At 45.5% G+C, this 26460-nt stretch overlaps 1 protein-coding gene across 2 annotated transcripts in view; it reads left to right on the top strand.

Annotated features, from left to right (window-relative positions):
* Positions 1-26460, top strand: part of NCOA4 (nuclear receptor coactivator 4) — a 57163-nt gene that overhangs the window by 5151 nt on the left and 25552 nt on the right. Inside the window, exon 1 of one of the 2 annotated variants that reach the window (XM_082266801.1) lies at positions 25630-25638. The exons of the other annotated variant lie outside the window; for it this stretch is intronic. The gene's annotated coding sequence lies outside the window, so the exon portion shown is untranslated. Of the gene's footprint in view, positions 1-25629; positions 25639-26460 lie in introns of those variants that run through there. 2 annotated transcript variants of the gene reach the window in all.

Raw genomic sequence — 26460 nt, 5'->3', positions numbered from 1 at the left:
AGCAGAAGATTGCACCAGCCCTACCGACAGTGCCCTCCACCAGTGTAGGGGCATCGGGTGGCCCTGAAAAGGAGGAAACTGAGGAGCTTGATAGTGTAGCTTCAGGCTCCCAGGTGGAATCTGAGGGAGATGGGGTAAATGGCGAATCCACCAGGGCTTCTCGGTACAAGTTAACCCTGGAAGAAGTGGAGGATCTCTTGGTGGCTATCCATAACACCCTAGGAATCCAGGAGGAGAAGCTGTCAAAAAGAAATGGCAGGACCCTGAATATAAGCATTTCTTTTTGATGGCCCTGAAACGTAGATTTCCCTTCTGAAAAAGATGCATCCGTCTGGAAAAAGTCCCCTAGACTGGACGTGGCCTTTTCTCCGGTCTCTAGGCAGACAGACCTGCCCTTTGAGGATATGGGCACTCTCTCTGATCCCATGAATAAACGGATGGATTCATTTCTAAAAAAGACCTTGGATTCTTCGCTGGAAAATCTTAAACCTGCCATTGCGATGACAGTGGTTGCCCCTAATCTGGAGTATTGGCTCACCCAGATTAAAGGACACTTAGAAGGAAACAATTCTGTCTTACTATCCTACGCTCCTGCAGGGGGTGGCATATATTGCGGGCACGCCAACCTAATCTCTGCGTATGTCCGCTAGATCGAAAGCCTTGGCCAATTAAGCAAGGAGGGCGCTCTGGCTTAAAACCTCGCAGGGAGATAGTGCATCCAAGGTTAAGCTTTGCCGGATTCCTCTTGTTTCGCCCAGGGCTGGAGGCCATCCTGGATCGGACAGCTGACAGGAAAAAATCCTTTCCGGTCAAGTGTGGGTAGGGTAAACAGACAGAGAGGAAGTTTCACCCTCAGAAAAAAAATTCTGCTCCAAGGACGGAGGGGCAGAAAAAAATCTTGGGGCCAGAAGGGGGGAGCAGGGGGGGAGCAATGTTTTTTTTCTTTTGCCCAGAAAGACTCAATAACAAGTTAACCACGGTGGGAGGAAGATTAGGGGCTTTCCTCCCACAGTGGGAAGCGGTCAGCTCCAATGATTTTGTTTTGGGGGGTAGTATGGAGGGGGTTATCATCTGGAGTTCTCAAGCCCCCCCCCCCCCTCACAGGGTGTTAAGGTGCATAGAAAAGGCATAAGCCTTAATTTCCTCCCTGAAAGATCTGGAAGAGCAGGGGGTCGTGATGAAGGTACCATCGGGGGAGATAGGGATAGTATGGAAGGGGTTATCATCTGGAGTTCTCAAGCCCCCCCTCACAGGGTGTTCATCACTGTATTACTAAGGTACATAGAAAAGGCATCAGCCTTACTTTCCTCCCTGAAAGATCTGGAAGAGCAGGGGGTCGTGATGAAGGTACGATCGGGGGAGATAGGAACCTTTGTGGAAGTTTGCCATGTGTCGACCTGTTTGCCTCGCAGGAGGATGTGAAAATGCGGCTCTTCTCCCTGAACAGGTGGGATGGGGTGCTTCAAGTAGATGCCCTCGCTCAGAGCTGCTGTTTCTCCAGGTGTTATGCCTTTCCCCCGCTGTACTACTACCAGTGGTCCTGAGGAAGTTTCAGAACAAGGGCACTACCCTTCTCCTCATTGCACCGCACTGGCCCAGGTGACTGCGGTTTTCGATCCTGAAGGTTCTGGCCGTGGAGCCACCCCTGGATTCTGCCAATTCGGGAAGACCTTCTTTTCCGAGGTACAATTTGCTTAGCTCAGGTGGAGTCTCACAGCCTGGCTTCTGAGGAGGAGTTGCTGAAAAGCAAGGTGTTTTTCGACCGGTTGGTGGCGACTGCTTAGTTGCAGGAAGAAGGAAACTCACGCCATTTACCTGAAAATTTGGAGGCGTAACTATCAACAGCTGGTGTGCAGAAAGTTCCTTGGATGTATGTAGCCCAGTGGCAGTTTTGGAATTTCTGCAGAGTGGGGCAGATAAAGGTCTAGCCGTCAGTACTCAGAAAAGCCAGATTTCGGCACTATACGTCTTTTTAGGACCCCTAGCTAAAAAACCCTTGGGTGGCTACTGGCTAGATTCTTTAAAGCTTTAAGCAGGCAGAGGCAAGTTTGCAACCCCCATTTTCCAATGTGGGATTTATGCTTAGTACTCTTAGGCAGGACTTTTGAACTCTTTAAGACTTGTGCGGTGAATTTTTGTACCCTAAAGACTGTTGTGTTTTTTTTTTTTTTTTTTTTTTTTTTGTGATCACTACTGCCAGGAGGGTTAGTGGAAGCCCTCTCAATTAGAGCTCCCTTTCTACAAACTTTTCTGGATCGTATTGTTTTTTAGGACAGATCCGGCCTTTTTGCCTAAAGTGGCCTTAAGGTTTCACACAGAGACCAAAAAATAATTTTACCAGAAGGTGGCTTTTCTGAAAAACAATAAGGGAAAATCAGAGTTCCTCTTACCGGTAACGTCTTTTCCAGGAATCTTTCAGGACAGCGCTGTTATCCACCTAAAAAAAAAAGTTCTGGACATAAGACTGTCAAAATTGAGGTTAGTATGTGTTTTTTGTGTCTCCCCAGCTAGCCTAAGGTACTCTTGCAGGGTTCGTACGGTCATGAAAATCCTGGAGAAGTCATGGGATTTTGACATGACACTTTCCAGGCCTGGAAAAGTCCTGGAAAATGAGTAAACCCACTAAGTTTTGGAAAAGTCATGGAATTTTGTTGTGCAACTATTTATATTAGAAAATATGTCTCCGGGCCCCCTGTATTCCGTGGGAGCGGGGGACAGTAAGTGGACTATTTTCTCTGTTTCGGGTTTAGGCGGATTAATCAGCCGCAGCGCTGCACAGCTGAAGCCTGATCACTGGCGTCTTCAATATGAATAGACCGTGACAAGCTAGGAACTCTGCGACGGATTCATCTGCTGAAACCTGAAACTGAGAAATAGTGCACTTACTGTCCCGCTCTCAGGGGCATACCAGCGGGGGGGCGCGTGCACTGGGGGGTGTCCGCCGGGCCCCCGCATCTCCGCATCTATATGCAGCTGCCCCTTCCCCCCCCCCCCCCCTTAATGCTGTTAACCCCCCCTGTGCTCTTAGTCTGGCTCTCCCAGTGATCTCCACCCCCCTGTGCTCCCTGGCTCCCCCCCAGACAGTGCTCTCCAGTTCCCCCCCCCCCCCAGACAGTGCTCTCCAGTTCCCCCCCCCCCAGACAGTGCTCTCCAGTTCCCCCCCCCCTCCCCTTGTGCTCTCCATCCCCCTGGTTTTCCCTGCCTGCCCCCCCCCCCCCCCAGTGCTCTCCACCCCCCTGCGCCTTCCAACCCCCCTGCAATGCTTTCCAAACCCCCCCCCCCCCTTAATTCTCTCTATTCCCCCCCCATGCCCTTTAGCTCCTCCAGTGCTCTCTGCTTCCCCTGTGCTCTCCGGCCCCCCCTAGTGCTCTTCTATCATGTCCGCAGTCTCTGACCTTCTCTTGTATCATGTCCGCAGTCTCTGACCTTCTCTTGTATCATGTCCGCAGTCCCTGACCTTCTCTTGTATCATGTCCGCAGTCCCTGACCTTCTCTTGTATCATGTCCGCAGTCCCTGACCTTCTCTTGTATCATGTCCGCAGTCCCTGACCTTCTTTTGTATCATGTCCGCAGTCCCTGACCTTCTTTTGTATCATGTCCGCAGTCTCTGACCTTCTCTTGTATCATGTCCGCAGTCTCTGACCTTCTCTTGTATCATGTCCGCAGTCTCTGACCTTCTCTTGTATCATGTCCGCAGTCTCTGACCTTCTCTTGTATCATGTCCGCAGTCTCTGACCTTCTCTTGTATCATGTCCGCAGTCTCTGACCTTCTCTTGTATCATGTCCGCAGTCTCTGACCTTCTCTTGTATCATGTCCGCAGTCTCTGACCTTCTCTTGTATCATGTCCGCAGTCTCTGACCTTCTCTTGTATCATGTCCGCAGTCTCTGACCTTCTCTTGTATCATGTCCGCAGTCTCTGACCTTCTCTTGTATCATGTCCGCAGTCTCTGACCTTCTCTTGTATCATGTCCGCAGTCTCTGACCTTCTCTTGTATCATGTCCGCAGTCTCTGACCTTCTCTTGTATCATGTCCGCAGTCTCTGACCTTCTCTTGTATCATGTCCGCAGTCTCTGACCTTCTCTTGTATCATGTCCGCAGTCTCTGACCTTCTCTTGTATCATGTCCGCAGTCTCTGACCTTCTCTTGTATCATGTCCGCAGTCTCTGACCTTCTCTTGTATCATGTCCGCAGTCTCTGACCTTCTCTTGTATCATGTCCGCAGTCTCTGACCTTCTCTTGTATCATGTCCGCAGTCTCTGACCTTCTCTTGTATCATGTCCGCAGTCTCTGACCTTCTCTTGTATCATGTCCGCAGTCTCTGACCTTCTCTTGTATCATGTCCGCAGTCTCTGACCTTCTCTTGTATCATGTCCGCAGTCTCTGACCTTCTCTTGTATCATGTCCGCAGTCTCTGACCTTCTCTTGTATCATGTCCGCAGTCTCTGACCTTCTCTTGTATCATGTCCGCAGTCTCTGACCTTCTCTTGTATCATGTCCGCAGTCTCTGACCTTCTCTTGTATCATGTCCGCAGTCTCTGACCTTCTCTTCTATCATGTCCGCAGTCTCTGACCTTCTCTTCTATCATGTCCGCAGTCTCTGACCTTCTCTTGTCTTTTATCATGTCTGCAGACTCTCAGGGGGTCTGGAGAGGAGTCAAAAGTGGGAGGTGCTGTCGGGATGGGGATCACAGGAGAAGTCAGACATGTGTGGACTGGGGAGAGGAGACTACAGGATAAAACTAGAGCATGGTGCACCTAAGAGGAGGTCAGTGACAGTGCTGCCTGGCCAGTCTGAGGGGGGGTCACTGATGTAAGGGGGCACTGTTATAAAGGTTCCTCCTTATATCAGGACCCCCCCTCCCTTCCTTAGTGCATTTACTCTGTGGAAAGTGGTCTCTGGTCACCAGAGTCCCCCCTACATCAGAGTTATTTTCACCCGTGCGCCTGAAGTGACATCAGCTCCCAGCTGCGGCAGCGGTGCTTCCATCTCATCCACTGTAAAACAAGAGACCATTTTGAGTCGCGCTGTATCCAGAAACGAAACCCTAACTGCAGAAGTACTGTACACTACAAAGATTGTCATTTATTTTAGTAAAAATATGCTGGGTGTGACATGGATTTTCTTCTTATTTAACATGTATACATAGACATTTCATGAAACTTTAGGTCATGAATATTTACGTGAAGTCATGGAAAAGTCATGGAATTTTATTGGTAAAAATGTGTATGAACCCTGCTCTTGGAGAACTGAGGGGCCCCGGCTAACAGAGGGTTTAAATCTCCAGTTCCTGTAAATTCTTGGGCTGTCTTGCATGAACTGCATGTTTGAGATCTCCCCAGAGTGGCTCAAAGATATTGAGGTCAGGAGACTGAGATGACCACTCCAGAACCTTCACTTTATTCTGCTGTAGCCAATGACAGGTCGACCTTTTGGGTGTTTAGGATCATTGTCATGTTGGAATGTCTAAGTACGTCCCATGCACAGCTTCCGGGCTGATGAATGCAAATTTTCCTCCAGTATTTTTTGATAACTGCATTCATCTTGCAATCAATTCTGACCAAATTTCATGTGCCTTTGTAGCTCAGACATCCCCAAACATCAGCGATCCGCCTCCGTGTTTCACAGTAGGAATGGAGTACCTTTCATTATAGGCCTTGTTGACTCCTCTCCAAATGCAGTATGTTTGGTTGTGGCCAAAAAGCTCAGTTTTGGTCTAATCACTCTAAATGACTTTGTGCCAGAAGGTTTGAGGCTTGTTTGGCGTATTATAAGCGGGATACTTTGTGGCATTTGCGTAGTAATGGTTTTCTTCTGGCGACTCGACCATGCAGCTCATCTTTCTTCAAGTGCCTCCTTATTATGCATCTTGAAACAGCCACACCACATGTTTTCAGAGAGTCCTGTGTTTCAAAAGTTATTTGTGGGTTTTTCTTTGCATCCCAAACAATTTTCCTGGCAGTTGTGCCTGAAATTTTAGTTGGTCCACCTGACCATGGTTTGGTTTTAACAGAGCCCCTCATTCTCCACTTCTTGATTAGAGTTTGAACACTGCTGATTGCCATTCTCAATTCTTTGGATATCTTTTTAATATCCCTTTCCTGTTTCATACAGTTCAGCTACCTTTTCCCACAGATCCTTTGACAATTATTTTGCTTTCCCCATGACCCAGAATCCAGAAACGTCAGTGCAGCACTGGATGGAAGGGTCTGTCAGGAGTCAAAGAACTCAATGACATATATATATATATATATATATATATATATATATATATATATATATATATATATATATATATATATATATATATATATATATATATTACATTACAAGCAAACCGATTACAGATGGGGAGGGTTACCTTTAATAGCCATTCAAACCCCGTTGTGTCAACTTGTGTGCATGTTATTAGGCCAAAATGACCAGGGTGTGTAAACTTTTGATCAGGGTAATTTGATTCCTTTTTTTTTTTATTTTTTTTATTTTTTTTTCCTGCTTTGACCTGACTTCCTGTTGGAAAGTAGCTACGTTCATTGTATTTGTTCCCACTGTTTGTAGGAGTGCAGCCACCCTCTTTTAATCACCAAGATGGACTAGGGCCATTGGGATTTGTATTGTGCTTGGAGCAGTGCACATGACTACAACTGACATGCACGGCTTGTTCCACACAGAAATGAGGGGGGAAAGGAGAGGCTTGGGAGCTCACATAGGACATTAAAAGGAGGCAGAGAAGCACGTTAAGAAACCATTTCACAGAAAATAGATTACAGGGCCATTAAGTAGTGGATGTGTATTTTCTGGAGAAAGAAAAAAAAAATTCTAGTTTAGCATCACTTTAACTACTGCATAAAAGAAAGGGGGGAAAAAGGAAAGGACACCCAGCGGTTCACCTGCTGCTATGCCATTGGCTGAGAGCGCTGATCGGGAGTCTGTTGGCTACTGGTTTTACAGCATGCTCGCCCGACAGAAGCCGGCTTCAGTTGAACTGGCTGCCATACACATGGGCCGAATGTCAGACTTTTTTTTTTTTCCTGAAGCGGCCGATATTGCCTGGCATTCAGACCGTGTGTGCGGGGCTTTAGGGCCAATTCACACCAGAACACGGTGCAGAAAACCCACGTTCAGTGCACGTTTCCTGCACCATGTTCAGAACGCACTTCAATAATAATAACACTTTAAAGGCAGGTTGTAAACGGTGTGTTTGCCCTCACCGGATCGCATGGAAAAGGAGTGCCATGCGATCTGGTTGCAGTGAGTTTGCAACATAGTGCATGCACTGCTTTTTGGTGCAGTGCAAATTCAACCCTTTCAAAATGAATGGGCTGAAATCACACCACACAGAATTGCATGTGATTTGCACAGGAAGGCACAGCGCTTTCCCTGTGTGATTCCTGATTTGAACCTGCCCTTACAGACTGATCTTCCTCAAGTGCTGTGTTAGCATGTGAAAAAATGTAAAAAAAAAAACAACAAAAAACAGTGTGCTAGATATCGTATAACATGCAGTTGTAGCCTTATTGGCTCCCACAGCAGCAGGAGCCAAAGAGAAACCTTATTTTAAAAATTCCAACAAAAGCCCCTTTAGAAATCCATCTCCCATGACTGCCTAGAAATCTTCCTGAAACTCTGGGTCTGTCGCCTGGAACACAGCAAGCAGGGGACAAAGGATTTGTCACCTGTATTGCCTGTGGTCTCCCTCCAGCTGATCTTTTTCCTTATTACGGACTTGCCAAGCCTTCTAATGTGCTGTTCCTCTGTGTGGAGGTAGAAGGAAAAGGACTTTGCTGAGCTCTCCTTTGAAAAATACAGTGGGTATAGACAAGACAAGAATGGCCCCCTTTTAAAATAATCAAATTGAGTTTGCAGTCTGAAATGAAGATTGTTTTGGATTTTGACTGGTTCAGCATGAAAAGAACTTTCCTGGAGTGTTTCAGTCCTGGTAGTGCAACTGAACCAAACCAACTATGGGTATCAAGGCACTGTCGGAAGATTACTGGGATAAAGTTGTGGCCAGTTACGGAGAGGAGTCAGGAGATGGATTAAAATATTTCTCAAAAGCAGTGTAGTCTTAAGAAGTGGAAGGTATTTGGTACAACACAGACCCTCCCTGGATCAGGATGTCACTCCAAACTGGATGCAGGAGCCAGGAGGAAACTGGTCAGGGAGGCTAGCAAGAGGCATACAGCAACTCTGAAGCAGTTGCAGAAATGTATAACAAAGAGTGGTCATTGTGTGCATGTGACAATTTCACATCACAAATTCTCCACAAATGTGACTTGTATGGGAGGGCTGGAAGAAAAAAGCCACTCAAAGGCCACATACAGTCACTACTGACCTTTGCCAAAATGCACCTTAAAGATTCTGATGCCACATAGAAAGAAGTGTTAAGGTCAGATTAGACTAAAATATAATAATTTGGCGTCCACACCGAACGATAAGTCTGGTGGGAATCCAATACAGCTCACCATCCAAAAACCGATATTCCTACCGTAAAGCATGATGTTGGTAATATCCTGTTTTGGGGGTGTTTTCTCTGCAGTCAGGATAGAAGGAAAAATTGATGGGGCAAAATTTCCTCAAATTCTTGAGGAAACTCTGCTGCCCTCTGCCAGGAAGTTGTCAGTGGGAAGAAGGTTTACCTTCCAACATGACAGTGACCCAAAGCACACTGCAAAAATGACCACACAGTGTTTGAAGGAGAACAATATGAATGTCCTTGCATGGCCTAGTCAGAGCCAAGATATAAACCCCATTGAAAATCTGTGGAATGACTTCAAGACTGAACCATCAAATTTACCTGAACTTCAACGTCTAGATGTTCAAAGTTTGTAGAGACATATCCCAACAGACTAACGGTTTTTGGAACGGAAGAGAACACTATTTTTTTTCCATTAAAAAACGGAACGGACGCAAAAACGGATGTCAGCGGTGTCATCCGCAATCCCATTGACATACAGTCAGGTCCATAAATATTGGGATTTTGGGACATCGACACAATTCTAATATTTTTGGCTCTATACACCACCACAATAGATTTGAAATGAAACAAACAATATGTTCTTTAACTGCAGACTTTCGGCTTTAATTTGAGGGTATTTACATCCAAATCAGGTGAAAGGTGTAGGAATTACAACAGTTTGTATATGTGCCTCCCACTTTTTAGGGACCAAAAGCAATGGGACAATTGGCTGCTCAGCTGTTCCATGGCCAGGTGTGTGTGATTCCCTCATTATCCCATTTACAAGGAGCAGATAAAAGGTCCAGAGTTCATTTCAAGTGTGCTATTTGCATTTGGAATCAGTTGCTGTAAACTCTCAATATGAGATCCAAAGAGCTGTCACTATCAGTGAAGCAAGCCATCATTAGGCTGAAAAAACAAAACAAACCCATCAGAGAGATAGCAAAAACATTAGGTGTGGCCAAATCAACTGTTTGGAACATCCTTAAAAAGAAAGAATGCACCGGTGAGCTCAGCAACAGCAAAAGACCCAGAAGACCACGGAAAACAACTGTGGTGGATGACCGAAGAATTCTTTCCCTGGTGAAGAAAACACCCTTAACAACAGTTGGCCAGATCAAGAACACTCTCCAGGAGGTAGGTGTATGTGTGTCAAAGTCAACATTCAAGAGAAGACTTCAACAGAGTGAATACAGAGGGTTCACCACAAAATGTAAACCATTGGTGAGCCTCAAAAACAGGAAGGCCAGATTAGAATTTGCCAAATAACATCTAAAAAAGCCTTCACAGTTCTGGAACAACCTCCTATGGACAAATGAGACCAAGATCAACTTGTACCAGAGTGATGGAAAGAGAAGAGTATGGAGAAGGAAAAGAACTGCTCATGATCCAAAGCATACCATCTCATCAGTGAAGCATGGTGGTGGTAGTGTCACGGCGTGGGCATGTATGGCTGCCAATGGAACTGGTTCTCTTGTATTTATTGATGTGACTGCTAACAAGCAGCAGGATGAATTCTGAAGTGTTTCAGGCAATATTATCTGCTCATATTCAGCCAAATGCTTCAGAACTCATTGGACGGCGCTTCACAGTGCAGATGGACAATGACCCGAAGCATACTGCGAAAGCAACCAAAGAGTTTAAGGGAAAGAATTGGAATGTTATGCAATGGCCAAGCAGTGCTGTGGAGTCGGAATCGGAGGAAATTTTGGGTACCTGGAGTCGGAGTCGGCAATCACCTGACCTGAATCCGATTGAGCATGCATTTCACTTGCTGAAGACAAAACTGAAGGGAAAATGCCCCAAGAACAAGCAGGAACTGAAGACAGTTGCAGTAGAGGCCTGGCAGAGCATCACCAGGGATGAAACCCAGTGTCTGGTGATGTCTATGCATTCCAGACTTCAGGCTGTAAATGACTGCAAAGGATTTGCAACCAAGTATTAAAAAGTGAAAGTTTGATTTAGGATTGTTAATCTGTCCCATTACTTTTGGTCCCTTAAATGTGGGCATCACATATACAAACTGTTGTAATTCCTACACCGTTCACCTGATTTGGATGTAAATGCCTTTAAATTAAAGCTGAAAGTCTGCCGTTGAAGCACATCGTGTTTGTTTCATTTCAAATCCATTGCGGTGGTGTATAGAGCCAAAAAGATTAGAATTGTGTCCATGTCCCAATATTTATGGACCTGACTGTACATTATCTCCATTTATCATCCGCAAAGGGATAGGATGATAAACAGACATACGGACCGGATGACACAAGTGTAATCCGTGTCCGTAATAAAAAAAAAAAAAAAAAGTGCCGGAGAGGATCAAAAAACGGTCTGCCCCGTGTGAAAGGATGATTTTGTTTTTGTTTTTTTTATTTATTTATTTTTATTATTTCTGACCTGTTGGTGTTCTATCTTTCAAAATTGTATTCAAAAGTCATGCCGCGCTCCCAAATGCTAATGTGCTAGTATCCCTTTAAATCTGTTAGCATAGCAGTTTTCAAACTCCGCATATCATATCAAACCATATATAACATAAACAAAACAAGCAATGCATCAGTCTATAAAGTGTCGTTTGGTTTGAATTGGCTTGCATATGCTCAATCATTCATTAACCACTTAAGCCCCAGGCCCATTTCTGACACTTTTTTTGTTTACAAGTTAAAATCAGTATTTTTTCCTAGAAAACTACTTAGAACCCCCAAACATTATATATATATATATATATATATATATAATATCATTTTTTTTTTTTTTTAGCAAAGACTCTGGACAATAAAATGGTGGTCATTGCAATATTTTTTGTCACACGGTATTTGCGCAGCGGTCTTTAAAATGCCATTTTTTGGGAAAAATTAGGAAAAATTTCACTGCATTTTAAAAAAACTAAACAGTAAAGTTAGCCCATGTTTTTTATATATTGTGAAAGATGATGTCACGCCAAGTAAATAGATACCCAACATGTTACGGTTTAAAATTGCGCACACCCGTGGAATGGCGACAAACTACGGTCAATAGAAATCTCAATAGGCGACGCTTTAAATTTTAACGGTTACCAGTTTAGAGTTAGAGTGTAGCTCTTTTTTAAATTTATTGCTCTCACTCTGGCGATCGCGGCGATACCTCATATGTGTGGTTTGAACAGTGATTTCATTCGCGGCTCGACTTCCGTATACGTTTTTCTTTTGTGCGCGAGCTAACAGGGGCGGCTAAAAAAAAAATCTTCCCTATTTATTTTATTTATTTATTTTTACCTTTATCACAGGTTAAAAAAAAAAAATCTGATCACTTTTTTTATTGCTGTCACAAGCAATGTAAACATCCCTTGTGACACAAATATGCAGTGACAGGTACTCTTTATGGAGGGATCGAGGGTCTAAAAGACCATAGACCCCCCTCCACTACACTTTCATGTATGCAAAACACCGAAAGTTGTTTTTTAAATCCCCTGCCTTTTGCTGCAGAGTAACCCGGACGTGACGTCATGGACGCCGCCTCCGGGTTACGCCATCGGAGACCCGATTGAAGCCGCTTCCGACTTAGATCGGGACTCCATCCAGCCGGCTGGTTGCTCGCGTCTCCCGGTGGTACGGGAGACCCGGGCAGATCGGCAGCGGAAGGGGGGGGGGACGTCCCCTCCCGCTCACCCGCGTAACGATCGAGCGGCTCCCGAGCTGCATCGGTCGTTACCAACAGAAAGCCGACCGCTGGCTCTAAACCACGGTACCGGGATGGTGCCTCTAGCTAGAGGCATCACCCCGGTATAACACCGCAAAGTCAGCCGACGTACTCCTACGTCACTTTGCGGTTAGTGGTTAAAAAAATATATATAATAATTGTTCTCTTTAACTTGGATGCTATAAGTTGCACTGATTAAATATAGCTGGATAAAACAAAAACTCTGTCTTCATGTCAGGCTGCAAAGCAACAAAATGTGATTATTCAAAGGGATGACTCTTTTCTATACCCACTGTATTGTTTTAATGCACGGCCTTCAATCTTTTCTGATTCACTGGCTTTTTATAGGATAGTAGCCTTCATATTGTTCTCAGTACAGGTAGTACCTAAAATGTTTGTGTGCATCATGACATTGGCATAGTGGTTTGGATAGCTTCTAAAGCCCTGGACATCACAAGAAAAAAATACCTGTGTCAAGGGAAGTTATGAAATCCTGTTTAACTAGCTGTCCAAATAACCCTTAGAAGCCAAAATAAAGCAGCAGCCGTTTGTAGAATTGGTGTTTTGAAAGAATGCATATTGGAATTTTGTTTTTAAGGTAATTAGCTTTGGTTTAGGGCTATGCATGTAGGAGGTTATTTATATAAAATGTTCATTCCAGAAAAGGTTTAAACTTTGCATTATTCATGTGAAAACCCGTCCTGACTTTCCTTTTGTTTTGTTTTCTTATGTTCAGTAATTGCCTCTCCAGATTCACTGCGGAGCCTACACATAGGATAACTTTAAACTCCAAAAACAAACAGGAATTAAAATGATTGCGGGCATGTGCTGTTTTGTACTTTTTAAAAGAACAAGATGGAAAAAAACATCCATAGTCCAATTAGAGGGTATATTGTCTTTAAAGGAGTTGTAAAGGCAGAAGGTTTTTTTATCTTAACCGCTTCCCGACCACCCGCCGCCTTTTTACTGCGGCAGGGTGGCTCTCCTGTGCAAACCGACGTAGACCTACGTCGGTCGCGCGGGAAGCTAGGGGGTGGGGAAGCCGATGCACAGGTCAGGCGGCTCTGATTGCCGCCGCCTGACACCCGCGATCGCTCCCTGCTGAGAGAGAACAACGGTCAGCTGTTGTAAATACAGCTGACCGTTCTTCTCCCTGGAAAGATCATAGAGCGCCTGTGATCCTTCTATAGAGGATCACAGTTCTCTACGGTCATTTCAGAAGCCACACCCCCCCCCCCCCCACAGTTAGAATAACTCCCCTAGGCTCACATTTAACCCCTTTATCACCCACAGGGTTAACCCCTTCCCTGCCAGTGTCATTATTACAGTAGCAGTGCATATTTTTAGCACTGATTACTGCAGTAATGTCACTGGTACCCCCAAAAATGTCAGTCAGGGGTTTGATCTGTCCGCCGCAATGTTGCAGTCCCGCAAAAAATCGCAGATCGCCGCTATTACTAGTAAAAAAAATAAGACATCTTTCCCGTAGTTAGTAGACGCAATAACTTTTGCGCAAACCAATCAAAACAGGCCTATTGCGTTTTTGTTTTTTTTTACCAAAAATATGTAGCAGAAAACAAATTGGCCTACAATGTTAAATTTAGATTTTTACATTTATTTATTTATTTTTTTTTGATAATGTCATCAGAATGTGAAAGATATATTTTTTTTTTTTTTCAAACTTGTCGCTTTTTTTGTTTATAGCGCAAAAAATAAAAATCGCACAGGTGATCAAATACCACCAAAAGAAAGCTCTATTGTAGAAAAAAAGACATCAATTTTCTTTGGGTACAGCGTTGCACGACCGCGCAATGGTCTGTTAAAGTAACGCAGTGCCGAATCGCAAAATAGGGCCGTGTCATGAAGGGGGCAAATCCTTCCGGTCTTAAAGTGGTTAATATATTCTATGCATTTTCTGTGCAGCAGCCCCCTTAACTCTTACCTGAGGTCCATCTAGATCCAGCAATGCTACACGACAGACTTTGCTGTCCGGGACTCTCCCCCTCATTGGCTGGGACAGCAGCGTGGCGCCATTGGCTTCCGCTGCTGTCAAAGTCAGTGAGCCAATAAGGAGACCAAGAAGGCGGGGCTGGGCCATGGCTCTGTGTCTGAATGGACACAGAGAGCTGTGACTCGGGTGCCCCCATAGTAAGCTGCTTGCTGTGGGGACACTCAACAGGAGGGAGTGGCAAGAAGCACCAAAGAGGGACCCGATAAAGGAGGATCTAGACAGCTGCCCTGTGCAGTGGTTTTCAACAGAGCAAAGTATGACATGCAGAGTGGATTTGATTTAAATCAGTAGAAAAAAGGCTTGATTTAAATTTAAAAGATTTATGATTTAAATTGAGTTAAAGAGCAACCATCATCTCTGTCCAGCAATGGCTCCTCCTCTGACCTGCTGTTGACTCACCGATAGTCCCATTCACTTTAATGGGACAGCTGGTGATGCGGCAGTGACCCAACAATGGGAGGGACGTGGTGGCAGCAGTGGATGCCCGCTAACAGGCGCTGCCATTATGGATCTGAAATGACAGGTAGTCTTTAAATGTAGGGACTTATTGCTGGTAATTAGAACCTTTTAATATTTGCAAACAAAATGAAGGTTTCCTATTTAGGATAATAAGCTGTCAGGTTAGGAAAACAGCGATATCAGAACCCATTCAATCATACAGTTGGCAGTGTACGTAGATTTGCAAAACAATAGGATAAAGGAAAATTCTTGAACTTTGTTTTATCTCATGGTTACTGTGAAATTGTTTGAACGCATCAATGCAGTGAATGTTATCTTCGCTTGCAGAGCTTGGATTCATTGAATGAGTTTACCAAAAATGTAAATATTGCAGAATATACAGCCTCATGCTGCATAACTAAGCTCCATTTCATGCTGAATAAACTAAATTATTCGTGTATCTTAAATAGAAAACTATATTTAGATAGATCTTGACTCTGAAAGCATTTTGATAAAAAATATATATTTTTTAAATCCATTGATTCTTTTCTTTAATCTTGCACACCGATGACATGTTTATTATTTTTAAGGGGGGGGGGGGAGACTTTAGCATCATTTTAAAATATAACTGAAATCATAACCTGACAGATTTATTTTTACTCTTGTTGTTCAAGAGCTACTTTATTTGTCCTGTTTACTGTTATTACCGAGAGTGAAAGTGAATGAAAATTCCAAATTTTGAGTGGTCTTAAAACAGGGGTAGAAGGGAATCTTCCAATGGGGACACAAATTCTGGTGACTACAATTTCCCTCGCTCAGCAGAGAGCGGACTGACTTCACAGATGTTGGACCAGGCATTGCGTCATCACGACCACAGAGTCAGGATCCACCATGTGCCTGGACTGATACCTGGCTCAGCCTCTCGGCGAGCTGCTGAAAGCCTGAGCTGGACACTTCCCGCCCCTCCACAGCTCAGCGCTCCTATGAGCGAGGAGGAGGGAGCAGAGCAGAGAGCTGCTGAGAGCCTGAGCTGGACACTTTCCTGCCCCTCCACAGCTCAGCGCTCCTATGAGCGAGGAGGAGGGAGCAGAGAGCTGCTGAGAGCCTGAGCTGGCCGCTTCCTGCCCCTCCACAGCTCAGCGCTCCTATGAGCGAGGAGGAGGTAGCAGAGCAGAGAGCTGCTGAGAGCCTGAGCTGGCCGCTTCCTGCCCCTCTACAGCTCAGCGCTCCTATGAGCGAGGAGGAGGGAGCAGAGCACTGACAGTCAGCAGCTCCCTGCTCAAGGAGCTGTCGGAACCAAGCGATCGGACCGATGCTACATCCAGCTAGGTAAGTATAATTCTGAAAAACAACAAAACCATACTTCTCTTTTAAGTACTGATACAAATACTGTAGCTGCTGACTTTTAATATCTGGACACCAACCGGTCTAGGAATCCAGCGGGTGGCTTCACCTGAGCTGATTTTTTTTAAATCGATTGTTGAGTGCTGCCACCACCATCTCCACTAAGGGAAACCTGCAATAAAGCCGAATGGCCTTCGCATGTGATGTGCAAAGCTTACTGCACTCTCGTGTTGGGCCGTAGGTAGGGATGCACCAATCCGATATTCGGATCGGATATCGGCCCCGATACGGGCAAAATAGCTGGATCGGAGATCGGTAAAATTAAGAGATCCACGGGCCGATCCGGTTTTGCTCTTTACATAGCATGTGAGGGAGCAGAGAACAGCTGTCAGAGAAAAAAAAAGAGCCTCCTGCAAATACCTTTCAACTCTCCCAGTTAAGTAAACACAATGATTACAATGTATCTTTTCGTTCTGTCTGTCTGCAGGAGGAGGGAAGTTTTAACCTCTTAAAGACTAAACCCATGACATTTCAGATTTTGAATGCACAATTGTTATAATATAAGGTATCTGCCGATACCGATCCGGAAGTATTATTTTGTTATAAGCTCACAAAACAGTACTTCCGGATCGGACTCAGGATCGGCAATTTCAGAAAGCAAAAGATCGGGACCAAAAAAGTCGGATCGGTGCATCCCTAGCCAGAGGAGGGCTAAACTTCGGCTGAGTTGGCTGCGGCGAACTGGAATTGGGAACTGGTACTTCTCAAAACCAGAGGAGCTTCTCCTTTTGGGTAGAGCTCCGCTTTAAGTTCTACTTTGAGAGCCCATTAACCCCATGTCCCTTGATTTGCACTAATCAACACAGGCTCAATACAAAGACACAAAAAAACAATCATGCTATGTTGAGATTCGTTGCATAAAAATGCAGCAAGTCTACATTTCTATGCAAAGCACTTCACTGCATATTCAAGCACTTGAAGTGCGCTAAGGTGGAAAGCGTGTAGGTAAAAAAAAAAAATGGGAGATGTGTTAACATGTTGCACCACCTCAACAAGCCGTAAATCACTTGCTGTAATAATGAAATGTATATATTTAACATTTTATTTACTCAATGTACTAGGGCTGCCACGACGCGTCGACTACAAAAAATCGTCGACGTGCGTGAAAAGTGTCAACGCGTGACGTCACACGCCCCCTGGCCTGCCGCCGCGCCGCTTGAAGCATTGCCGGCCGGGTGAAATTCCCCCGCCCGGGCTCCGTCCACACCGATGTCGGAGACAAGAGGTGAGCGCTGACCGTCTCCAGCACCCCTGTACTGCCTGTACTGCCACAGCTTCTGCCGCACATTCGCCATCCTCCCCGATCACCCAGCTACTTGGAGATTTCACATGTGCGGCGCTACACCGGCTTGTAATGGCCTGTACTAGATGGGAGGGCTTACTGGGGGGTCTGTACTGGGAGGGGGGGCTTACTAAGTGGTCTGTACAGTACAGACCACTTAGTAAGCCCCCCTCCCAGTACAGACCCCTCAGTAAGCCCTCCCACCTAGTACAGACCCCTAAGTAAGCCCCCCCTTCCAGTGCAGACCCCTCAGTAAGCCCTCCCACCTAGTACAGTCTTTACTAGGTGGGAGGGCTTACTGAGGGTTCTGCACTGGGAGGGGGGGCTTACTAAGGGGTTTGTACTAGGTTGGAGGGCTTACTGAGGGGTCTGTACTAGTGTACTGGGAGGGGGGCTTACTAAGTGGTCTGTACAGTACAGACCACTTAGTAAGCCCCCCTTCCAGTACAGACTCCTCAGTAAGCCCTCCCACCTAGTACATACCACTTAGTAAGCCCCCCTCCCAGTACAGACCCCTCAGTAAGCCCTCCCACCTAGTACATACTGTACTAGGTGGGAGGGCTTACTGAGGGGTCTGTACTGGGAGGGGGGCTTAGTAAGTGGTCTGTACTAGGTGGGAGGGCGTACTGGGGGGGGGGGGGGGCTTACTAAGTGGTATGTACTAGGTGAGAGGGCTTACTGAGGGGTCTGTACTGGGAGGGGGGGGGCTTAGTAAGTGGTCTGTACTAGGTGGGAGGGCTTACTGAGGGGTCTGTACTGGGAGGGGGGGGCTTAGTAAGTGGTCTGTACTAGGTGGGAGGGCTTACTGTGGGGTCTGTACTGGGGAGGGGCTTACTGAGGGGTCTATATTAATTACAGGATTAATTAGCTAATCAAAAAAACACTAAGCAAAAAAAATAAAATAAAAATAATCGTTAGATTAGTCGACTAATCGTAAAAATAATCGATAGATTAGTCGACAGACAAATTAATCGTTAGTTGCAGCCCTACAATGTACAGTTGTGCTCAAAAGCCTGCATCCCCTTGGTTCTTAATACTGTGTATTGCCCCCTTTAGCATCAATGACAGTGTGCAATCTTTTGTAATAGTTGTCTATAAGGCCTGAAAATCTTGCAGGTGGTAAAGCTGCCCATTTGTCTTTGCAAAATGCCTCCAGGTCATGCAAAGTGTTTGGCAGTCTTTCATGAGTTGCATGTTTGGGATCTCCCCAGAGTGGCTCGATGATATTAAGGTCAGGAGACTGTTATGGCCACTCCAGAACCTTCACCTTTTTTTGCTATAAACACGGAAGGGTCAACTTGGCCTTGTCCTTATGGTCATTGTCATGCTGAAAAGTCCAATAGCGTCCCATGCACAGATTTTCTACAGAAATTGTCTGCCAGTATTTTCTGGTAACATTCTGCATTCATCTTGCCATCAATTTTCACAAGACTCCCCACACCTTGAGAGCTCACACACCCCCCAAAACTAGGGCTTGACAAATCCCAAGTTGCCACGGCGACCAGAAACTGTGTCCTGGCTCCTGGACCCCCACCAGCCCACACTGCTTTGCACTCTCCCATTCCCCACTCCATGGCCTTGGCTGTCTCCTACCCAATAGCATGGAGCTCACGCCAGTGTCCTGGGACCTCTGGAGTCACTGTGTACAGAATGCATGCAGAGCCCTCAAGTGCACACTTATCCTGGGCAAAGATCCCCCCCCCCCAAACCCCCCACACAGCCCTATTAGAGCTTGCTCCCTAGAGGACACTGCAGTCTAGTCTCCCAAAACACAGCGATCCCTCCTGGAGAGCCAATGGAGCAGAGTATGCGGCCTCCCGCCTTGATCACCCTGTTCATACTACTGCCAGAGAGTGGCGGGCTGCAGCACTGTATGCCGGAGTTTGTCAATGCCACCTTCAGCATGACGGTGATGGCTACCAATACATCCAGCTCCCCCCTAGAGGAGTACAGTGTGCAGTCCAGGGTCCCTAAGTCCTGCCACCTGTGTGACAGTGGACAGCCCCACCTCAAACACGGCACCGGGCGGGCATGATGTAGTGGCAGAGCCAGATAATGCTGGCTGGGATCCAGTACCTGCACTCTTATCAACCTCACCCTGCACCTCAGTGGGTGACACCACCCAATACCAGTACACAGGATCCCCATCCCAGCATACCTAATCTACCCCCATACACCCACCTAGAGATTGGGACCCCTATTACCATACAATGGTGGCCAGGATCAAGTACCCGCACTCCATAAACCTCAACCTGCACTCATCCCATTGCCCCTATCTCCACTATACCACAGCCCCATACCCCCCTGTACAACACCACATCCCTCCCTCCTGACACACTGCTCCCACCCCGCCCAGTGTCTGTACGTTATGGGGGGAAAAAAAATGCCGTCGTTTACCTTATTTCAAAGTGCCACTCGGTGCTCACGTGACTGCCCACCTCTCTCCTCGCCTTCTCTTCTCCCGACTGACATCAGTGGGGGATTCTCGGCCCCTCCCGCTGTAGCTGTCAGATCGAGAGAGGGGAGAGGCGGCCGGTCATGAGAGCTCAGAGAGGCACTCTGACACTGGGGCACATAAGGCTGGCCATGCATTATACAATTTTATATACAATTTTCTTTAGATTTACCTTCAACTATGTAGTGCAAGGGCTTGCCTAATTGGATACAATTGAAAGTGTTGTTTAGTTTTGACCTCCTATTATATGGTTTTTGGTAAATCTAAAGGAAAATTGTACAAGGGTATTGAACATGTATGGCCAACCTAACATTATCAAACAGAGGATTGCATGAAGACAACACAGTGGCTTAATAACCACTTTAGGGTGTCAGCATACCAAGACATTTTGGACAATTCCATGCTCCCAACTTTGTGGGAACAGTTTAGGGATGGCCCCTTCCAGTTCCAACATGACTGCCCACCAGTGCACAAAGCAAGGTCCATAAAGACATGAATGAGCGAGTTTGAGGTGTAGGAACTTGACTGGTGGAGTCCTGACCTCAACCCGATGGAACACCTTTGGAATGAATTAGAGCGGAGACTGCGAGCCAGGCCTTCTCATCCACATCAGTGCCTGACCTCACAGATGCGCTTCTAGAAGAATGGTCAAACATTCCCATAGACACACTCCTAATCCTTGTGGACAGCCTTCCCAGAAGAGTTGCAGCTGTTAAAACTGCAAAGGATGGGCAAACTCAATATTGAACCCTACGGACTAAGGCTAGGATGGCATTAACCACTTGCCAACCGCCAGCGGTACGTATACTGTTGGTAGGCTCTGTCCCACAAAACGATGTACCTGTACGTCGCTTTGAGGGACCACTAGCCGGGGCGCACGCACAATCGCCACAGGGGAAGGCAATTTGCGGGTCCGGCGCCACCGGCACCTGCGGCCACTCCTCATGGAGACAGAATGGCGGTCTGCTGTTGTAAACACGGCAGACCGCTGTTCTGTTAGTTATGAACACAGGGATCCTGTGTTCCTCTTATTTAGGAACACATGTCTCTATGTTCATGCAGCAAGTCCATCCCCCACAGTTAGAAAGCACCCCCCTAGCAACACATTTAACCCTTAGATCGCCCCTGGTGTTAACCCCTTCCCTGCCAGTGTCAGTACAGTTAACAGTGCATATTTTTAGCACTGATTACTGTAGTAATGTCACTGACCCCCAAAAATGTCAGTTGTCAGATTTTGTCCGCCGTAATGTCGCAGTCCCACTAAAAATCGCTGATCGCCGCCATTAATAGTAAAGAAAAAGACATCTTTCCCCTAGTTTGTAGACACAAACCAATCAATATACACTTATTGGGATTTTTTTATTGTGAATGTTCTATAGCAGAAAGTAAAAAACCATATATTTTTTTCCCAGAATTGTTGCTATTTTTTTTGTTTATAGCGCAAAAAATAAAAATCGCACAGGTGATCAAATACCACCAAAAGAAAGCTGGGTGGAGGGGCATCAATTTTATTAGGGTACATCATTGCACAATAGTCATTTAAAGTGATGCAGTGTCGTATCGCAAAAAATGGCCTGGTCATAAAAGGGGGTAAATCCTTCCTCAGGTCCAGAAGTGGTTAAAGTTCAATGTGTGTAAAGGCAGGCGTCCCAATACTTTTGGTAATATAGTGTGGGGAGATTTTATATATAATATATATATATATATATATATATATATATATATATATATATAATCTCTATATCTCTATATCTCTATATCTCTATATCTCCATCTATCCATCCCCTCCCTTACAGCAGATACCTTTTATAAAGATGATGGTTCCAATCTTTTATGTCACGCATTGTTAAAATAAAAAGAAATACACACAATATTTTTGCACACCAAAGTAATATATTACAACATTTTTTGTAAAATGTAGATTAGATTACGCTGAATAAATACTGTACATACCCAACATACCAAGCCTTAAACTTCAGTATCCAAGATTTCTACATAAGTGGCGCTTAAAGCGCCAATAAATAATGGGCCCTATAATTATTACTCTCTCCCGTGTGCTCAACAGTATGTACTGTGTAGCACAATACATTTTTGTACATTGATGCCCTTCAAGCACATGTTTACATACAGATGAATGTAGCAGTGGGGGGTAAGTGATTGGGTGCACCTTGTTTTTAATTTTTGTTTTCACTCAGGGCTCTTTCACACAAGCGATCGGATCACATCCACCTGTCAGTTTTTTTTTTTTTTTTAGGCGGATCTGATCGGATCCCCCATGCATCCCTATGGGGCAGTGGATGTCAGGGGTGACCTGTCCGCTGACATCCGCTGCCCTCCGCATCCAATCCTGTCGGTGAAATCCGGATGGATGGAAACCCTATTTTCCATCCGTCCAGGGGATCGGATGAGAATGGACAGGTGGTCGTCCGCTCTCATCCGATTCCCCATAGAGAGCAGCGGGGCTCTGACACCTCCCTCTCTCCGCACACAGAGCAGAGAGGGGAGCTGTCACCCGCCTGCTCAGTGGGGATCGGTCTATCAATTCCCCCCCTGAGCAGCACGGAGGCGGACCGTGTGAAAAGAGCCTAAAATCCCCCCTGTGTATCGGCAATGTTGCAATTGCTTCCACCTGAATCCCAACAGTTGGCTTATCAGATATACACGACACATGATGGTGGTAGTAAAAGGGTTAAAGTAATACAGAACTTCCAGTAAAACGTAACTAAAACCTCTGACCTTTTACAGCCAAGTTTCTATTTGATGTGCCGTTACCATAATGCTACTCATGTGATCGGTTATCACACCAGTTACAGTCAGGTTGAAAAAAGACACAAGTCTGTCTGGCTCAACCAATAAATAGTTATTTGATAGCTTGACAGTTCAGGCTACCTGGGAGCACAAGCAACTGTAATTATTCATGGCAAGACTTGAATGTAACTGGTTTTGGGATACAAATTGAAAGTTTTAGTTCTGCTTTAAAGTCTATATTTAACATATTATCTTAACAGCTGAAGGGTGCTTTAAAGGCTTAAAAATGCTCAAAGCTTGTTGATTACTCTGCTTCTATACACTTTGAAGCCCATGTGAACGAGGCCTTGCAGTGATGCTTGGAGTATCACTTCCAAAACTACAACTTTATACTCTGGGCAGTGAAGACAAATCTAGTAAAGTGCCCCCAATGCTCCTCAACTATGTGCACTACATGTGGTTGCAGCACATTTGTTGGCAAAATGAGGGTAAAACAGTCCAAAAAGAAGCATCACATCACCTCCTCACTGCCAGTGTCTGTGCCCACTATAGGGCGACTGTAAGACTGAAACCTCTGATAAAAGGGGCAAAGCAGAGATAGAAGCACAAAATCCTATCTGCAGTTTGTGTAACAGACGTGGTTGGGAAGGTGGCAGAATGCACTTTCAGAAATAGATTGACTTTAATGTGCTGTGACCAGCATTCTTTATGTGTCTGCATGGACTACGTGTATAAAACTCTAATGCTGGCCATATGCACATTTCTTCCAAAGACGCCCAAAAAATGCCCGATAAATGCCAGCAAAAAAAACGCCCAGGTGGAGAGGAGCCACTACCCTGCTCTATTAATAATTATGGTTCTCGACATGCTACAGAGCTGAAACTTCACAGGTACACTTTTTAGACCCCACAGACATTAAATCCAAAGAAATCTTTTTTTTGTTTTTTTTTTCAGTAATTTTTTCAATAATTGGCTCTCTATCAAAAACAATTTTTAAGAACTTTTTTTTGTGTGATTGAGCATGACCCAGAACCATCATATTCTAAATGGGCCAAATACAAAGTCGTCTATCATACAAGTCGTGCTGAATACACGCTAACAAGCCGCCCCTTATGAGGCAACTAGAGGTTGCGGCAATGTGAACCAGCTCTAAATTGTCAGCTGCAGTTATAAAATTACAAATGCTACTATATATATATATATATATATATATATATATATATAATATGAAGTCCATTAGTGTACCCGAAAAGTGACCGTGATAATTCCCCTGTGATTTCATAATCCACACCTCTGTGACAATATCCACCACTGACAAATCTGCTCACTCACCAGATCTCCTCCAATATAGGGTGTTGTGATCCACTCTATTACTCCAATGTATCCTTAATGTCATCCAGGACTAGTATATACTATATTCCTTTCCACTCCTCATGAAAACTCATACAATAAAGTTGCTATCATTGCACAACATGTTTATTCCATAAAAATTACAGTTAAGTGTTAAAATGCCAACTCACATTTACTAGTGCCCTCCGGCCAGCACTAAGTCTATCCAGCAAACCAAATCTGAATGTTGTCTCCGTTTATTGAAGCCGATGTGGGTTCCAATTCTCATGTGTATATTGCGTCACTATCCTCGACCCCGTGGTGTGTGATAAACACTCAAATTAACACCCGGTGCAAAAAAAAAAAATAGCGCGCACACACTAAATTGGGTGCACAGGGTGTAGACATGGTCCTCCGAAAGAGGAAAGACCCTTATCCTGATCGCCCCCCCCCCCCCCCCCCCAGGGCACACGGCTTCTGACAGGGATTGAGGTACTCACTGGCCCACCTAGCTGAAAACCAGACAGACCCCGTTCTCTGGGAGGTCTGCTAAAACAGACCAACCCTAAGTATTAGGTGGGGCTCCCCCAAAGGGAGACGCCATGAGCGAGGGCGAACCAGGCCAGAAGGCCATGTCCACCCCCTCCCAAGACTTTTAGGGAAGGCCAGAGGACCAACACCATACTAATCACTGTGAGTAAAGTGCGCACTGCAAGTGGGGAAAGGGAAGTGCTTAGTGCAATACCAATCATCAGGTCTGCTCTTACAGCAGGTGACAGGAGCCATCCTATCATGTTTACTCTGACAGCCTGTGGGAGGAGCTGAATGGGCTGCTGTGCCTGCGCAAACACACCGGCATGGACCCGCTACAATGTGAACCTAGCCTCATACAGTCCATCCCCACAGCAGGCGTCTGATGTTCATACATGGGTACCCCGTGTGCATGTAAAGCCTAGTGCACACTATTTGGGGGGGGGTTCCCTGATGGGCCGGCTGCCATACACATGGGCAGAATGTCAGCCAGTTTATATTGAAGTGGCTGATGCTGCCCAATGTTTGGCCCGTGTGTACAGCGATTTAGCCCTGTTCACACCTGTGCAATGTGCTTATATGTGTTTGTCATGAGACACCTTGGGGGGGCCATTCACATGGACCTTCACTTGTAGCTCCTCACTGGGCATTCTGCATGCATGTTTCTGCACATTTTCAGTGTACATTGTTTTTCTCTAATAGTTGTTTCACTTCAATTTGTGTTCTTTAATAATGTTTGTATGTGTTTACATGGGTTTATGTGCCTTTTGGTGCAGAAAAATTCAGCACGCTGACATGAAAGCAGTGCAATGGTGTACACCAGGCTGATTAGAATCCATTGTGTGTATAATATATATATATATATATAATATATATACTGCCTTCATAAACCCTCCTGACTGCAAGTGCTGTATGAGTCCTGATGAGAACATACATTGGCGTTTTCAGGAGGAGAGGTAGCTGCAGCCTCGCTGCTTTCTTTCCCTTTGTCCTCTGAACCCCCCAATGATGTCACTGTACGTAGAATAATCCTATCACTACATGGAATAATGGAATCTGTGGAAAGAATGGGCAGGAAAACATTCAACACTGCGTTAGCTGTCCTTTGCATGAAGGTGGCGCTCTCCGCTCTCTGCGCTCCGCTTTGAGCTGTGTACGTGATCCGTCGCTCCCTTCTAGTGGCGTCCAGTGAGCACTGAGGCCCGCCCACATTCCCGTGACGTCAGCTGGGGAGCTTTATACTGGAGCGGCCTCGGTTCTCGTTCTTCCGTCGGTGCCGGTACCGGGCATGCGTGTGTCACAGGAGCCAGGTATATATGTAGTCCGTGTGATTGTATGTGATCATAGATCGGTGTATGCAGCAGGATTGTTTGTACAGATCTGTGTGCGATGTGTCACCCCCTCCTCCCCCGGGGTCAGTGTGAGAGGTCAGCTGAAATGTCTGTTCTGTTATGTCCCCCGGGGGCCAAACTGGATACCATAGAGGAGATCTGTGTGCTGGTGACATTGACTGTGTGTGGGGGGAGGGGGGGACAGGCCCGGGCCTTCTGTGTGTGTGTGTCATACACTCGCTGATCTGACAGCTGCCTGATATTGGGCTCATCCTCCTCCCATTTCTATCGGTTAGTCAGTGGAGGATAGATGAAGAAGATGTAATAACAATGATGATGATATGTACCCCCTCACTAACTCATAGGAATGAGAGGAGGATAGATGACAAAGATGTAATAATGATGATGTGTACCCACTTCTCTCATTCCTATGGGTTAGGGAGGGGGTACACATCATCATCATCATCATCATCATCATCATCATTATTGCATCTTCTTCATCTATCCTCCTCATTCCTATGGGTTAGTCAGTGAGGTGGGTACACATCATCATTATTATTATTACATCTTATTCATCTGTCCTCCTCTCATTGCTATGGGTTAGTGAGGGGGTACACATCATCATCATCATTATTATTACATCTTATTCATCTATCCTCCTCATTCCTATGGGTTAGTGAGAGGGTACACATCATCATCATCATCATCATCATTATAACATCTTCTTCATCTATCCTCCTCATTCCTATGGGTTAGTGAGGGGGTACACATCATCATCCTCATTATTATTACATCTTATTC

The sequence above is a fragment of the Pelophylax lessonae genome (assembly GCF_965119305.1).
Source record: "Pelophylax lessonae genome assembly, chromosome: 9".
NCBI classification, from domain to species: domain Eukaryota; kingdom Metazoa; phylum Chordata; class Amphibia; order Anura; family Ranidae; genus Pelophylax; species Pelophylax lessonae.
The sequence above is the reverse complement of the archived record's forward strand: the minus strand, read 5'-3'. Positions and strand labels throughout refer to the sequence as shown.